An 18,661-nucleotide genomic window follows, 5' to 3' on the forward strand; every position below is an offset into this window, starting at 1 on the left:
ATTATTGATTGCACTTGACCTTTGCACGTGACATCTTAGCATATCAATGCGTCTGTTTCATGACAAAATTTTATGCGGCGTTCTTTCGATGGAAACTTTTTAGCTTTGGTATTTTCCTACATGCCGGGGTATGTCTTAAGCACAGCACGAGCCGGGCAGTAAAACTGTGACCAAGAAACTGTCGGTGTCAAAATGCCATGTTATTTGATAGGCCGGGCAAGAAACAAAAGTTTACTGCCTGGGTTTACTGCCCAGGGCAATGACCTCTAAACTACAGTTTATCGCAATAGCTCAGAGGTATACTTGACAGGGAATGTATAATTGACATCATTTTTGCATAATATTTGCCGCGTAAAATTAGAAAACTATCATTTTTGGTAAAAAAAAAATATCTGCTCTGCTTATCAAGGGTTTTGAAATATTTTGTATTGGTTACAAAGCCGAAATTATGGTAAGATATGCGCCTAGAAATCCATTATCGCTTGTTGTCTTATCTTTGTTTGATATGTCCACTGATACCTTGGGCCTAAGTTATTGCGTTAATATTTGACAGTTGTAGTCCTTTCCTCGAAACAAACACGTAAAATATGGAAAATATAATGTATTTCACGAAAGTTTAGCCATAGGGCATCAACAAAGTACGAATTACGATTACATAAATAAAGAAAAGATTCTTGCAAGAGCACTGGAAAATTCACGTTTAATCATTGGGAATATTATACCTTCTTCTTGTTCTTATCTCTTGGCAAATTATTCATGTATTATGTTCCTTGGATATCCAGTTGTTGTGCCATTCTGAGTTGATATTTTCAGACGCGATTCTTTTTGAAGTAAGGTATTTTGATGCATTTTCTTCTATAGATTTCCTTTATCCACAGCAGTAGCGCAATCACTGTTAGGAAATTATGGACAAAACAATTGTATAAAAGTGTCACCAAAACCTGTCGAAACTACTTAGGTATGCGGCATGTAGGAAAAATCTTACTGACCTCAGCCGTACGAAATTATTTGGAAACTCGGCTTGCAAAATTTGACTCCGGCCCTCGTGCTCCGCACTCGGGCCTCCGTCAATTTTGCAAACCTCGTTTCCAAATAATTTCGTCGGCCCGGTCAGTAATATATAATTAAATGACCTTCTCCTCGATCATTGATTAAAATCAGCACAGGTTAAAAGTTACTTTCTTTTGTAGGAAATTCCTTAAAAACAGCTGATGCCTTGCCACACAGGTAGTTCATCATGCCACATTGGAACTTACTATAATTTGTTCAGTCAATTTTAGTATTTTAGTCAGTATTTGTTTGCCACGTATCATGGTCACAATCGGTTGTTCAGAAGTTTTTTTTTTCAAACGAATACAACACCGCTCTTGCAAATCTAACAACTGTTATCGTTCAATCTAATCGAGCAATTCATTCAACCTAATAATCCAACGATTACCATCCGTTAGGAAACTACATGTTTCTCCTTTTGCGTTATGCAAATCACAGGATATGCTTAACCCTCGCCCGCACATATCATTTTCCTATCCTAGAACGCACATGGAGGGGGGGGGGGGGTTGCCATCCTCCCGCGCCATTTCGTTCCTGTTGGAGATAGAGCTTCGTGGTAGGGACCAAAAAGATTCTTTGGGAAGAGACAAATCCATGATACCCAGTTTTACCTTCTCAGGTCAGTCATTGACCTTCCAGGTCAGGTCAAACTAAAAAATGTTGCTGTTTTGGGTCACCGTTGGATATCAAGTGCGCTGCTCATCATATAGGTACCGATGACGATGCCGTTTTGTGGTGCCAAGCCAGTTAGAACCTCTTTGTCACACTATCCGACCAGGGTTTTGCTGCTGAGGTCCTTTCAGGTCAAGTTAGGTCAAGGTCAATGATATGTGTTTGCATGTCTGTGAGTGTATGTGTGTATAATGATGTGTGCACCGATTGTTTATGTGTCCATATTAAATGAGATCATGAAATGAGAAGGTTTTACCAAAAATACAGTCAAAGAAACTTCACGAAAAGTAAATTCAGCTTGCCTATATCGCAATGATTTGGTTGACCTTGACCCTGACCTTGACATCTGTACATCGTCGAACAACATGTTCCATGATAGGTGGAAGGTAAGACTGGCGAAACAGGTCAAAATCAAGGTGTCAAAAGCTCACAAGACCCATAGCCAACGCAACATATTAAGTATTTGTCATTTGGGTTATGACATGACCTGAAGAACAAGGTCAGTATCTCCTAAACCAAAAACCACAGGAACTTAAAATTTTCAGTGGACATCAAGAAAGGATAGAGGAGCAGCTATACGAAATCAGGCTTTTAGCTCTAAAAATGTTGAGTGCAGAGCAGAAAAACTACCTGGGGGGAGGGTGGCAACCACGATTCCCGGATGAAAAGTCAAAACGTTAAAAGTAAACGGATAAAAAGTCAAAGGACATTAAGTCAACAGACAGAAAGTCAACATCGCAAGAAGTCAAAGGACAAAATGTCAAATGAACAAAAAGTCAACCTGCCAAAAAGTCAACACGCCAGAAGTCAACAAGCTAAAAGTCAACACGCAAGAAGTCAAAAGACATAATGTCAAAGAGACAAAAAGCCGACATGTCAAAAAGTCAACGCGCTAAAAGTCAACACGCTAAAAGTCAACACGCATAAAGTCAACACGCAAAATGTCAACGCGCAAAAAGTCAACACGAAAAAAGTCAAGACGCTAAAAGTCAACACGCCTAAAAGTCAACACGCTAAAAGTCAACACGCGAAAGGTCAACATGCTAAAAGTCAACACGCTAAAAGTCAACATGCTTAAAAGTCAACACACTAAAAGTCAACACACAAAAAGTCAACAAGCAAATAGTTAATAGGTGCGCGAAAAGTTGATGCGCAAAATGTAGTCAACAGCAAAAAGTAGTCTTTAACAGCAGTCTTTAACTAAGTCGGTACAAGTAGGTACGCCGCAGCCCGCGTCTCCGGTCGGCGACTGACCCGCGCCGGGCCACCTGATCCCCGGCCGCCGCCCGCTGGGCGCCGGCTGCACCGCATAGCGCGTCTCGGCGCGTCCCCGTGCGTGCCCCGACACTACCGATAAGAACGCTCCTACCTATTTTTACTTTGCTTTAAAAAGTATATTGGGAATGTTAAGTTATCTATATAAAGTTGGCGTAATGTGCCTGCTGGTGGCGGGGGGGGGGGGGGGCAGTTCCGATAAGGAGACGTAGGGCGGAGGCGAAGATGAAGGAGAGGGACAGTAACTGGTGGCCACAATGCGCTATACTTGTCACCTCTCTTTGGACGTCACAGCTCCGATGTCCTAAAAAAAAAAAAAAATTGTGTTTTTAGCAATCGCATCTCGATAACTTAATTGACCTATACATTTCGATGAAAATTGGTCACCTTAATTGTATGCAGTCCGTACCTTTCGTTGAAAATTGGTCACCTTAATTGTATGCACTATGCAGTCCGTGAATATTAACCCTCGCCGGACCTATTGGTTTTCTACATACGCGCCGGCCGAGGGGGGGGGGCGGGTACGACCCCCTCCCCTCGCCGTTTCGCCCCTGGTGGAGCTAGCGCGTCGCGGAAAAAACGAGCGTGTGCGCCGTTACGAGACGCAGAGATTGGTACCCGATTTTAAGGTCCTAGGTCAACCGGTGACCTCTGAGGTCAGGTCAAGTGCCCCAAGGTACGGTTCAGTTTTTGGTGAATAACTTCGCAAAAAACGGCCGCAGAGCGCCGATTTTGGCAGCATCGTGTTCGTCTCGCTCAGGCGCGTCGAATGGTATACTTTTTGTCCGGGTCAGGTCAACTTGGGGTGTTGACCTCAGGTCAAGGTCAGGTCAGCACCCCCAGGTCACGAAGCTGGTCGAAAGAGGTCATGTCGCATATCATTCGATTCGGCAGGTCTTCCTGAGTCCATTGGTGGCTTTCCCGACTCGCTAGCTCAATTTGATCAAGAGTTATTGACGAAAAACTAATATGACCTTGATGACGTCATAAATGACGTCACGCAAGGTCAACATTGCAAAAGTGACGCATCTAACCTTGCAAGGAGTGCATCAAATCACGATTCTGTGTGCTTGAGATAATTGGAGATCGTTCCCGGCGCCAGAATAGCAGTTTTCATTTTTCCCCATTGACTTATAATGGTGAGGTCACGAAAATGACCTGACCTCATATGACCTTTAGGAAAAATCTGAGATATACAAGTTGTGGGACTCATAATGGATACTAGATCCTGCAAGTTTCATTTCCCTGTGACATCTCCTCTGGCAGTGAGGGCGTTGCGAAGTTGCGACATCTGAAGACCGTGCAGAGGTTCACTTATGACGTCATAGGTCAGTGACCTGACCTGACCCAAAAATGCGGTTGGTGTCAAAAGATCCGGCTTGGATCAAAGGTCAGGTATGCCAAGTTTCAGCTCTCTATCGCCAGCGTGTTCGGAGCTATCGCGAAAAGACCCTATGGGGGGGGGCGGCACCCGCCCCCCCCCTCGGCCGGCGAGGGTTAACAGGTTGTTGTCTGTTGATGCTGATATGAGCGTTCCTTTCAAGGCAGAACAATCCGACAATCACACAATTGCCTCTCGTTCCAACTTCCACCTATCTAAAAGAAGCGACGCGCTTTACTATTGTACCAATTGTACCATACAATACGCTTGAACTATAATAAAAGTGTGAAATCGCTTATAGAACCCGTGACGGAATCAATTGATGAGAAACGTCTCCCTACACAATATAGGAAATTTAAACAAGCGAACCTTTCGTATCGATAACATTCCGGGTTACTATATTTGTTGAAATAATTCCAGTAAACTGCGCCTGGGACAGCCAGTTGTCTCGAAGGATCATGTAACACTGCCTCATGACAACCTTACGATGCGAGCGAGCTCCCACCTAGCACGTAAGTGTCAACGGATGTGTGTCAGATTTCAGCTAAGCATGCCCGTGTGACCAGCTGAGTCGCGGTTGCGGGCCATGGGAATCCCCGGAATCCCCATCAGTCGCGCAATGGAGGCAGTCTCGCTTCAATGTCCAATGATGCAGGTTATATTGTGCAGCATCCTGCTTAAAGGTAGTGTGCCAGCTTTCTTGGACCGTATGGAGTTAATGGCCCAGATAAGGAGAACCGGATTTTTAGAACTTATCCATACCTTCAAAACTCATGGAAACGTCTTAAATTCTTCAAATTTTGAGTACCCCAGTGCGAAATTCGCCCCGACGGGTTGTCGGTCGTACCCCAACCACATTTCACACCACTATGAACAATAAATGCACACACTGAAATCGCTATTACCGATATGCTCATCCAATCAAGTTTCGATAAACCCGTTCATCATCATCTCCTGCGGTTTCGAACACGCCTGTTAGGTGGCTTCTGATGCTCGTCGAGGTCGGAATTTCCAAATACGCGTGGTGCGTCGGGCCGCGCGCTCTGACTTCGGCCAAGAAAAATGCGTCAGCTGATCATTGTCATTTCTGCCACTTGCGTGTGGTGAAATGGGGTCATAACTTATAAGACGGCTTTTTCATATCAATTATTTTACATAAAATCATATTTCAAACCATAAATAATGTTCGACAGCCAAATAAAAGAAACAATACAATACGGGCTTACAGTTTAAGGCTCGACATTGTGTTGTCTACGATTAGACAGCTGATAACTCATTCCCGTACGTCGTATGGTCGTAACACTATAATGACCTTTGCTTATTGTCACAAGTGCGCCGCATTCGCGATTGTTGCCCGACGCCTGTTTGCAGGTGAGCCCACTACAGTTGTTATACATATCTAAAAACCGAAAAACTTTTAGGCGAAAAAGGCACTATTCCAGGCCCATTTTTGATTTTTTTTGCGATATTAGGTAAAAACAGAAGCTTCTTATCCTAGGAAAAATAAAATGGGAAATCTTTCAAAGGTGGCACACTACCTTTAATTGTGTACAGCTGTTTGTAAATGTTATCTCATGTATGTAATGACTGATGATCCAGGTGTCATTGACTTTGTCTCTTTGACTTGTCCTTTTGAGTTTTTGGATTTTGGCTTTTTTCCTTTGGAGTTTTCGTAATTTGACTTTATGTCCTGTTGACTTTTCGTCTTTTGACCTTTGTCCTCTTCACTTTTTGTCCTTTTGACTTTTTGGCCCTTTGATTTTTTGTCCTTTTGACTTTTTGGACTTTGACTATATGTCTTTTTTACTTTTTGACCTTTTGACTTTTTATTTTGACTTCATGCCCGGTTGACTTGTTGTTTTTTTTTTACTTTTTGTCCTTTTGACTTTCTGTCCTTTTGGTTTTTTTGGATTTTGACTTTATGTCCTGTTCACTTTTTGTCCTTCGACTTTTGTCCTTTTTACTTTTTGGCAATTTGACTTTTTGCCGTTTTTACTTTTTGTCTTTTGACCTTATGTCCATTTGACTTTTTGTCTTTTGACTTCTATGCTAGTTGACTTTTTGTTCATTGACTTTTTGACAATTTCACTTTTTATCTTTTGACGTGTTATCCTTTTTGGTTTTTTGACTTTTGACTTTCCTCTTTGTTGACCTTTTACCTGTTGACTTTTAAGATTTTTGACTTCTTGCTTTTGACGTAATGTCTGTTGACTAATCATCCTTTTACCTTTTATCATTTGACTTTTTGTCCGGAACCCGGCAACCACCTCCCCCCCCCCCCCCATGTGCGGGCGAGGGTTAACCATGACAATGCAGTCTTGTTTAACTTTCGAGTAAACCTGTTGCTCATGATATTTTCATTATTTTGTCAAAGATGGAGAACAGCCTATAAATTTACAAACGCAAAGTGTTTAAATGCCTACAGAATAAAAAATTAAGTGGGAGATTCAACAACAGGATTGAATTGTAGCTAAATCACGGCATAATTTGGAAGTTGGATGAAATTCCTCTCGGTTTTCTACGAAACCACTTAGCCCTCGCCCGCACATGGCGGGTGGTTACTAGGGTGGTCCATTTTGCAAAAGTTTCTAGGATCTTTCGGGCCGGGTCGGAATTCTTGTCGATACCATGACACAAGGTTGTGTGCAAAATTTTATTCCGATCGGATAAATTTATCCCGTCCCGCAAAGCGACCAAAGTTTTCCCTATGTTAACAATAACGGGATGAGCGATAATACGAATTTTCCCACTCGGTCCACATTTTTCGCTCAATACGCACTGACAGTCACTGGCGGATCCAGGGCTTCAGCGCGGGGGGGGGGGCATACCAGGTCACGGAGCCAAACCTAAGGTACCCAAAATCCTGTTTTCTCATCGGATTTAGGCTACTTATTTTTCGTCATAGCCCTGATACGATAGTTTTTTTTCTTAAAAAAGAAAAAAAAATGGTAGGCCACCTGACCCCATTGGCGGATCCAGGAGGAGGGGCTTTGGGACAAATACCCCGGCAGCGCCAGAAATCGACGGAAATTTACGTTTTTGTTTCAGGAATAAGACGAAAACTTACTTTTTATTACAAAAAGTTTGCTTTAAAGTGCACGGCATCGCATTAGGGAATACAAATTCGATCAGTTTTTTTGCGAATTCGGAGACTTTTTGAGTCTATGCACTTCCCGCAGCGTCGCCTTTCTGGATCCGCAGTGCCTGACCCATGTTTTTGTATTAGTTTGTTGCCCCCTCACATGGCCTACTAGACGATTTAAAAAAAATCGAAAATACAAGCCTCCAGCCTCAGTGCTACCTAGCACAAAATTTTGCGCTGAACCTGAGTCTTTTTCTAGCATTTGGCATTTGGCATAGTCAGGTCTGGTCAGGTCAACCAGTAAGTGTTACGCCAGCTATAGCCAAAGTAGGTGTTAACCACCAGTGGCAGCTTCATAGTTCGTAACATGTTGCGTTGCATTGGCACCAAAATTACTTATCAAATGTTCAAATAGGTTCTAGATTCGACAACTTGAGATCATCTCCAAAAAGTGACCCAAAGTAATCTAAAGTCAATGCCCTAAGGTACAGGTAAGGTCTCAACAAACAGGTTAGGTACAGGGAAAGGGTTATGAGTGGCAGGGCCATGATATTTTTAGGAAATGTGTAGAATTTATTATCTCGAAATTACTTAAAGTTTCGCCCCTATTGGACCACTTATTACCCGAATTATTTGCCAAAAAACGAGGGGTGGGTCTATCCGACCCCCTAATAAGTGCGACGGTTAATCTCTCCCAAACACCGGAAACAAACAGCTTCTCTCCAATAGCTCCGATCCAATAGCTCTGCGATATTCTTATTTGACCGAAACAAAGTTTCCTCTAAAACAATGAACACGCTTACCCGAAAGAATAATCACACCTCTCCGTGTTGAGCGTTTGATTGATTGAGGGGACGACCCACCGAAACGCTTCCTTCTCAAAGGGATGAACTTTGTCCCTTTGGGGTGTCAGTCGGTGTTCGATTATAAGTTCGATGTCTGACCTCCTCTTCTTAGGCGAATCGGAAATATTCTCAGTAGACCGAAAGAACTCAACCCAAGATACTCTCAGACGCCGACGGGGCCCTCAAGAGTACACGGTGTGGGATCTAATCGGAGTTGCCGATGGGTGGCCGTCTACTGATGTGCGGGCCCTCAGAATCACTGGTGTATCTGTAGAGCCGACCCACCCCAGGGACGCCGGTATGGGACCTTAACCCTCGCGGGCCCGGGGGGACGTTTTTCGCCCCCCACCTGGCGAATATTTGCGATAGCTCCCGAACGCTTAGGGATAGGAAAGCGAAACCTTCAGTACCTTTTCTCCAATCAATTTGACATCTTCTGAAGTAAAAAATTTGGACCTAGCCCCATTAGCATCGCCACGGGGGGGGGGCAAGCGGGGCAGCTTGCCCCCCCCCCCCAACCTCGGACCGGGCACCCCCTGAGATCGATACAGATCCGATGAGATTTTGGAGTCGGGAAAAAATGGGGGTACCTTTCTGAGAATGTCTGTGAGGTCAGACTCGGTTGGAGCGTGCAGTTTAAACCAGAGTCTGACTCGCAGTCGCCAAAATCTTCAAGACTCCGAGTCCAGACTCGGAAATGTCAATGCTATGATTCATTCGATGTTCCTAGTTCGTTCTTTATTACATTTTACAGCTGAATTTCATAAGTTTTGGAGTGCTGACACAATTTTCTTTCAAGGCGTGAAACGAAATCTTCGGGGCCTTTCTCAACTCTCGTCAAATGTCTGCGACAGGCTCAAGCACCGTACAAGTGTCGCAGGGCTCATGAGCTTGCTTTAAACAAAGGCTCCTAAGGAGCTCCACTGAGCCGTAAAGAAGCTTTCAGAGGGCCCAAAAGGGCCTCTGAAAGTCCCACTGGTGTCCATGTTCTCTGAGGGCCCATACAGGGATCTTTGAGTCTTCGAACATTTCTGAGAACCTTAACTGGCCTCTGATAGTTCAGCCAAACTTTTGAGGCGACAGACTTTGCTAACCCCAAGCCGGCATCTGAGGGGTCACAGCTCACGTGTCCCTCTGAGGTCCGCAACACATGTTTATTATGTCCCTACGTATTGAGTACGTAAGGTCCTTAGGGATTCGACACAGACCCCGAGGGTTCACACTGTTATCCGAGGGCTCTAGGCTCACCCTGGGCCTAGTCTCTTAGCGTCCGCCGCCCACACTGGCTTCTGGGGGCCCCACCTTGGGCTCGGAAAGCCCTAGGGCACCACGTACACGTAAATATTTGAGGTGACCCACGCCGATCTCCGGGATCCTAAGCATGCTTCTGAGAGTCAGCACTGACCCTGAGTGGCCTGAAATGGCCTGGAAGTCCCAAACCTATCTCTAAGGGATCCCTTGCCGCTATGCCGTGCGTAACTTTTGGTTCCGTTTACCTAACAGTTTTTGTTCGCGTTTGCAGCGCTGCCCTTCACACGAAAAACGAAACTTTTGTTCACACTCGAGTGAACAAAACACTTCCTCTCATTGGAGCAAAGATGAATTACTTCAGTTCCGATTCACACTTCCGACATTCACTCTCCACCGAATGCCCAACTTAGCTACGATCGGTGGCTGGGATAAGTCCTATGCATTTCACTAAAACCTCTGCATGCATGCGTGAATGGAGGTTTAGCAGGGTGATCCGATTAAATGGTGCGTTTTTTACCTTTTTCTGGGTAATGATCACGAGCGTCGAGCGTCTACACAGGGGCCCTCTGCAGTGCGTCGGCAATCGCAGCCACTATATACTATAATTCTACCAGTCGTTTTTGTCATGAAATTTCAAAATTTCGAATGTTTCTGTAAAAAAATTACATGTCATAGCTAGAAGAAAACCTTTGTCACCATCGGATTCCTCGCACCATTGCGCGTCGAATGATCTGTAAACGAGTGAGTAAAGACTGGGGAAAGGCAAGTTTTAACCCTCGCCCCGTTGGGGGGCCATTTTGGCCCCCCCCCCCCCTGTGGTTTTTCCTGAATAGCAAGAAAACGGCGGCGCGCAGCGCCGCCAAATTCTCAGTACCTTCCCGGGCATCAATTTGACACCTTCACACCAAATTTCAAGTCTTAGGTCACCTTAGGTCAGGAGTTATTGAGGTCAAACTGAGGTCATGTTCGAGCAAAAATGAGCAAAAAACATGCAATCTTGAAACGCTCACCAAATCTACAGTTATCAAGCAATTTCAAAGTTCTTTATATGGTCTAGTAGAAAAAAAGCGGCGCTACAAAACTGCTATCTCGGATTTTCAAAATTTTTGGTTTTTGACCAAAAAAAAAATCAAAAAATTGATTTTTTTTAGAAAAACTTTGAAAAAATCCAAAATTTTTTCCGAATTTCAAAAAAACCGGACTATATGTGATAGTCCCAGCGCTCTTCTATATACATACCAAATTTCAGATCGATATCTCGTTTTTTGGCCAAGTTATAGCGAAAAAAACTGTTCAAAAATGATGACGTCAAATTTTTGAACTCAATTTTTAGCAATTCTACACCACGTACGGCAAAACAAAGACCACCATTGAACTCCCCGTGACGAGCTGCATCGATTCGATACCCATTTTATGCAAAAATATTAACCTTGAAATTTGACCTAATTTGACCTGACCTTGACCTGACCTTGACCTGACCTTGACCAAAACGTGATCTAAGCTGGCCCCAAAGGCTGCCTGACCCATATGATCGCATTTGTCATGTAAAATGGACCATAAAACATGTATCACACGACACTTTCATATTGTGACCCCCCCGTGACCTGACCTCTGTGACCTGACCTGGTATCAGTGACCTCAAATAGCAAAATATGTGTTTGAAGAACATTTCCCCATCGATGATTTTCAATGAAATGCATTTTACTCGATTTTACAACGCATTTCTTGAAGTGCCTGTAAACGGTGAAATTGGACCTTTGACCTGACCTGTGACGTCATCGGTTTGACCTAGGTCAATAAAATTGGGTCACAAGGTAGTTCCCCGTTGGGGCTATCCAACGCCGTTTACCGCTTGTCGCTATGTTGCGTGGTTCTCGAGATCTTAGGGGGGGGGGGCCAAAATGGCCCCCCCAACCGGGCGCGTTGCTCGGCAGAGCCCAACGGGGCGCGGCCCGCGGGTTAACACAAAAATTGATTTTGCCCCCCCCCCAACCGAAAATCTCTGGCGACGCCTATGCCTAGCCCCCTTGGTGACGTCACAGGGTCGATTTTTCTAGACCGCTGCACGGCAAACTTCAGCGTCACAGACGCAAACTTCAAATAGATGCTAAAAATAGAGTTTTGGAGATAAAGACAAAGTACGAGCACGGTTGTGTAGCGTTTGACATAGAAAAAAATAGAAAAATATTTTTGGTGACCTGAGGTCAGAGGTCAGGTCAACGACCCCGAAATGTGGTTTTAGTTTTTCGCAAATAACTTCGACAAAAATGGTCCTAAAGCTACGGCAGTGGTACCATCGCATTCGTCTTGTCAAGCCGCGTCGAATGATATATATTTTGTTTGGAAAAGGTCAGGTTTTATGTGACCTAATGTGACCTCGAATGACCTTTGGTTGACCTTGACACATGACAGATCGCCTATGAAGTATTTGTACCCGCTGATCACGAATATGGCATCTATTTTCCCGTGAGCCTTCATTTAGAGCTTCCAGATGGCAAAATTGTCTTATTTATTATTACTAACTTGAATCAGTGAAATAGCCTCTAGCAAGGATACTGTGACCTTGACCATTGAGCAGCCTTGTATCGTAAGATGAACCACAAATAGGGACCTGATAAGCCTCAAAACATTTCAAAACATCTTGGAAGTTAGTACGCAAGATGTATGAAAAAGTGCAAAGTTTGAGGTCAGTTTTGAGCGTGACCTTGACCGTGACCTTTTATTTTGAGTCCAGTTTCGGAATCTTCAGATTCTCTTCTTTCGTTTCACACCCAATTTTGCCGGTTTGATGCATCCTGCCGTCCTCTAGAACGCTTACTTTGAGATCACTACACATGTGCCGGTTTTTGCCTTTGACCTTGACCTCTGACCTTGATAATTGACCTGAGGTCAAAATTTTAGGTGCTGTAGAATCGTCTCGTATGGATCTTTCGTTTGGTATCTTTTTTGTTTCCGTAACTCCCTTATTTACGGAGTTAGACAGGGGGGGGGGGGCGAAAAACGCCCCTCCCCGGCTGCGGTGGTTGGGATTACCCCCCGGGCCCGGCCGGGTTAAGAGGTACTGGTGTGGCACCCTCAAAGGTATCGGTGTGTGTCCCTCAGAGGCACTGTGCAGGAACCACAAAGGAGCCGGTGTGGACCCTCAGAGGTGCTGGTGAGAGGCCCTCACATGGACGCCGTTGTGGTGATCTTCTAGACACTGGTGTGGCTCTGAGCCCACACCCGTCACAGATGACTGTGTGTGGGGCCCCTGGAGTTGTTGCTGCGACTGCTTGATATTGATAACCCAGTAGGGCCTCTCAGAGACCGGCAAAGGGCCCTCAGAGGCCGTTAACCCGCGCATGACTGGGGTATTTTCCATAACGCGAGTGACTGCAGGGGGGCTCTCCAGAGCCCCCCTGGAGAGCCCCCCCTCCTATCTCCGAAACTACTGTGCCGATCGTCAAAATTCAAACGGCGTCTGATAGCCCTGGAAAAACTGTCGAACGAAACCTATTTTCATTGACCTCGAGGTCACCGATGACGTCACAGGTCAGGTCAAAGTAAAAATTATCGACATTTTTGTTAGTTCACAATTTAGGCTCTGACCGCCGGACCGCCGGTCCGATCAGGCTCATTTTTGTTTTACGCACTCCTTGTCGGATGCCTTAGATACCCTGAGGGTACCGAACTTTTACTTCGAATTTTTAAGGTCAAGGCCAGGTCATCCTAGGTCACGAAAATTATATATCATGTATCGGTCACGTGACGCATGTTTTATGGTCCATTTTACTCGTAGATTTCGAAAATAGTGTCGCTGTGTCATTTGAGGTCATTGTCAGCTGAATTTGCCGGAGGTCAGGTCACTTTCAGGTCAGAAAAGGTCAAATTTGAAAATGAAATTTTCAACAAAAAAGGTACCTATCAGAAGCAGTTTGAGCTCCGGAACACGATGGTGCCATTATATTGCTGTAAAAAACGTAGTGAAAAATTGTAAATTTGACAATAATGCGAATAACTTGGCTATTTTTGAAGATATTGGGCTAAAACTTGCAAATGTAGTCATCAATGTGTTTCTATCACATATATTCCGGTTTTTGCGAAAAGTCAAAAACTATCTGAAAAAATCAAAAAATATATTTTTGTAATTGTCAATAAATATTTTTCAAACTTTTCAAAATTTCGAAAATTCGAGATAAACAGTTCGATAGCTATGTGTATTTGTAGTCCACTCATGCAAAGAAAATGGATCTAGCTTTAAAACTGAGCTCTTGAGAGCGTTTGCCGTATTTCAGTTTTGCATGAAAATCGGCCGACGTGATGTCACTCTAACGTCATTTCCGGCTACACTATGGTATCTAGAAAGTTGAAATTTTAACACAAGGTGTCAAATTGATGCTTCTGAAGGTACCGCAAGTTTCGTGTTGATCCATTAAGCGGTTTAGAAGATATTGCTGAAAAACATGAGGGGGCTCTGTAGAGCCCCCCCCCCCAGTCATGCGCGGGTTAACGGGAAATGGAAATATGATGCCAACGAGTCTTCACAGGCCGACAAGTGAGGGCCGGCACTATCTTCAGGAGCCCTGTGAGTGTGGAGCCCGTAGAGATCGGCATGGGCCTCTCAGACGCCGGTTGGGCCCTCGAGAGTCACCGGTGTAGGACCTACAGTTACCGGTGGGTGTCTGCCAGAGACACCGGTGTGGGGCCCCAGAAGCGCCGGTGGGGACTCTCAGAGTCGTCGATGTGGGGCCTAAATAGACACCGGTGTCTCAGAGTAGAGAGAGTAGGTGTAGGGCCCTCAGAGGTGTCTGTGTGGAGCCCTCACAGTCGCCGGTGGACTTTCATTTTTCAAAGGCACCGTTGTGTGGGTCCTCACTCCTCAGAGACACAGACATGGGGGCAAGGGGCCTTCGAGAGGCCAGCAAGGGATCGGTAGAGGCCTTCAGGAGCCCTGTGGGATCCTGGAGACCGGCGTGGTACTCTCAGGCGTCGCTGGGAGCCCTCAGAGTCACCGGTGTGGGGCCCACAGAGTTGCAGGTAGTAGCCGTCAGATGCGCTTGTGTAAGACTTCAGAGGCGCCATTGTGGGGCCCTCAGAGCCGCCGCCGATGTAGGGCCAAGAAACATTGTTGTTAGTCCCTCAGATTGGTGGTGTTGGGCTTGAGAGGCGCCGGTGTGAGGCCCTCACAGGCGCCGTTATGGGCCCTCAGAGACACTGGTGTGAAGCCGTTCCATGCGGGTGTGGGTCAGGACCCTAATTAACCCTATTAGTGGCAGGGGGGGGGGGGTTGTTTTTATCCACCCTCAGGTTTTTCGGGAATATCTCCGAAACCGCTGAGAAGCTACGATGCTGAAATTTTCTGACTTTTCCCAAAACTAAATTGGGCACATTCCCTGAAAATTTCAAGTTCATAACTTTACCAGGGGCGGCTCCAGAGCACTGGGAATTGGGGGTCCTATTCGTGAAGCGAGTCATTTGGGCGAAGATCACGATGCTGCACCAGTTTTACGAACAGTGAATGAAAGGTATCATGTGATAACATATACAAAGTTATTGTGCATCCTCTTTTGACACGTTTTTGATAATAGGCGGATCCAGGCGTCCAAAAAGGGGGGGTTATTTTTTACCTCCCAACATAGGTGCCCTGACACCGCCTATGCATGACCAATACAATTTTAGTCGTTCTCTCATAAGAAAATTGTAACATAACAAGACCATTGCCACCCTTTTTAGAAACAGTACCAACAAAAACCTTATTTACTACTTTTTGTGTACCCCCAATCTCAATGATCTGTATCCGCCTATGATTTTGAAAATGCATATTTTTAGGATCCATGTGATTTCCTGGTTCATTCTCTATCGATCGGCAAAAGTTGCGTTAAGATTGGTTCAGAAACCTGGCCGTGATAAACAGTCTAAAATGTATCTGCAATTTGCCCGTTTTTACCCCCCTCTACCCCCTATTGACATTTTTTAATTTTTTTTTTAGAAATGGAGATCTCGTTGAGCCAAATCGAATGCCGTTTGAATTTTGAAAATCGGCCGGTTAGATCTCGAGATATCAAGGGGGGGTCGTAAACAGCCCCCCCCCCTGCCACTAATATGGGGTGGGTAGCCAGGAGCCTGCCACTAATAGGGTTAAAGCTGACGCTTAATAGGTCAGCAAGGGCACTCAGAGGCCAGCACAGGGCCCTCAGAAGCCGGAGTGGGGCCCTTATGGAGATATGTGATGTGTGGCGACTCAGGAGCCCGTGACCGTGAGGTGCTCTCACGAGTCCTGTGGGTCTTATCAGGCATCGGTAAAATCCTTTTTTAAAGGATTGCATTCCCAATCCATATCCTAGTGCCGAAGTGGATTGCATTCCTACCCGCTATCCCTTTTTTCACTTGGATTGTGATCAAATCCGCAATCCTTTTTTGCAATCCTGTTGTATTATTATGTGCACTAGTGGATCTGGGGGAGGGGGGGGGCATAGGACCGTGCCTCCATCCCCAAATTACCCATTTCTTGTACCTAGTCTTGCGAGTGATTCCTATCTAAGGCACAGGCATTTTATGGGAAATATTTTTTGCCTCAAGCGCCCCCACATTTAAACTTCTACCCAACCAGTGTTTTATATTTTTAAAACTAGCCTCAAATACGTAATTTTGCCCTTCCTATGTAGTTCATCAGCGTATATTATTTTGAGCGTTTAAATTAAAGCAGTTTTGGTGTAAAGCCCTTGATAGCAAATTACATTAAGCGATGAAGCCGATCTCATAATTTTCATCGCAACAAACCATTTCAAAGCACTAATCAAACACAATCCGGATTGGATTGCAAAAATTGGAAGTATGATGCAATCCAATCCGCAATCAAATCCTGTTTTTTGGAATGGATTTCAAATCCAGGTGCAATCCAAAAAAGGGATGCAATCGGGATTTACAATCCTGCAATCACAATCCTACCGATGCCTAGGTCTTATCTTGCAGTCGAAATAAGGCGCGCTTGGACCCTGAGCGGCCAATTGGCACTGCAGGACTGGCACCTCTCGGGCCCATAGGGCACCATGCATCTAATGAGGCGACACGCGCCCCTTGTGCCCCTTCCCCCCCCCCCCGGTTATGCTGCGCTGGCCGCGGCCATACAGGTAAATCGTATTCTAACCGTCCCTATTCCCAAGCATAGGCGGCGGCCGATTCCTGGTTTGCGAAATATAACTGCCGTGGTTAGACAATACGGTCAGTAGGGGTGAAGCGGCATTGCTCCCCTGTGGTAAGAAGCAACATATTTCAAGACAAAATAAAGAGAATGTCAACTAAATTGAGGTTACTAAAACGACTCTGATCACAAAGATAGTTACTAGGAAGGCTTTCTAATCCATTTTTATTTAGTTCCTCGTTATAGGCGTAAGAAGTTAAGGGGCATACTTGTCTAAGTCTGAATGGGGGGGGGCATGCTTGTATATGCCCTCCCCAGGCTCCTGTCCGGGGGGCATATGCCCCTAATGCCCCCTTGAATCCACCAGTGCCACCGGATGTTTTTTTTACATTGCAACTTATTTCATAACGTGAAGAGTGTCCTATCGTTCATAAAAACGTTTATGAGATAGACTCGCAGCCGCCCACCCGATCAGCACCGACTTTGAGATGGCGACGGACATCACCGCCAGTTTCTTGGAGTGTAGGCGATAGACACAGTTATATAAGCGCCAATATGGTCAGCTAGAAGCGAAGGGAGACGTCCGACGACAATAGATATTGTCCAGTGCTTGGTCAGTCGGCAATGAAATGTTAAAATTGGATGAGCTAAATGACCAGAGAAAATGTCGCACTCGCATCGCGTCCAATAGCTGTGATGAAAAGGTTGCTGACAATAATGCTCAAAGAACCCTCAACAGCGATCAGTAAAAACAATCAATGGACCATGCTGCAGTCACCATCTACCTACCGAACCTCATTGACAAAATGTCCCATTTTATTGCAATGTGCCACAGCGTTATATTACAATGTCGTCTGTTGTGTGCTTTTTTCGCTGTACTTTGTGAATGAGCGCGCAGCCAACTCGGCGCTGTCGGGTCTGATCGATTGGCGGTGCCGCGCGGCGTGCGCCCGGCGCCGGCAGCGCCCGAGCCGGCGCGGCGCAGACTCGCTGGCCGGCAGCTGACCCCGCTGACCTGACTGACAGCGGGATCAGTGGAAACAGCAGACGGCGACACGACTGGGTCGGACTCACTGGCGAATCCATGGTTTCAGCGCGGGGGGCATACAGGTCACGGAGCCAAACCTAGGGTACCCCCAAATCCTGTTTTCATCGGATTTAGGCACTTATTTTTTCGTCATAGCCTGACACGAGTTTTTTCTATTTAAAAAAAAAATGATAGGACACCTGACCCCATTGGCAGATCCAGGAGGAGGAGGCTTTTGGGACAAATACCCGGCAGCGCCAGAAATCGACGAAAATTGGTGGGGCCGGTGGGGCCCTCAGAATGACTCGTGTATAGAGCCGACCCAGGGCCGCCGGTGTGGAACCTTAAGAGGTACTGGCGTGGGACCATCAAAGGTATCGGTGTGGTTCCCCAGAGGCAGTGGTGTGGGGCCCTCAGAGGCACTGGTGCAGGTCGCAGGAACCACAAAGGAGCCGGTGTGAGCCCTCTAAGGTGCTGGTGTGAGGCCCTCACATGGACGCCATTGTGGTGCCTCAGACACTGGTGTGGCGCTAAGCCCACACCATTCACAGATGGCTGTGTCATGGATTAGAGACAACTGGATGGGGCACTCCGGCGATATTAGCGTCACACCGCCGTTATGCGCATGCGCGAGGAACGTACACGACCGCGGCCTTGGCGCCTGTTGTAAACTCAATGGCGGAGTGCCTTGCGGCGATTGTTATTTTGCTTTTACGTGTGATTTAGCGCGTTTGAAGAAGAAGTTGGGGCGGCATATAATATTTTGAAAGGTGAGGAATGCAGTGGAGGTGAAAGTTTGGTCTCAATAGCTATGTTTGGTGAGGAATGACTTGCTCTGAAAATAGCCCCTATTTGACAAGAAGCACAAATCGGTGTATATTTCTTTGATACAGCAGGCTAAGTGGATGTGAGGTAGTGTGTTTTGCTGAGAATTGTCCGGAGAATCGATTGATCGTAG

This window comes from Amphibalanus amphitrite, unplaced genomic scaffold (assembly GCF_019059575.1).
Source record: "Amphibalanus amphitrite isolate SeventyFive unplaced genomic scaffold, NRLGWU_Aamphi_draft 001421F_arrow, whole genome shotgun sequence".
NCBI lineage: Eukaryota > Metazoa > Arthropoda > Thecostraca > Balanomorpha > Balanidae > Amphibalanus > Amphibalanus amphitrite.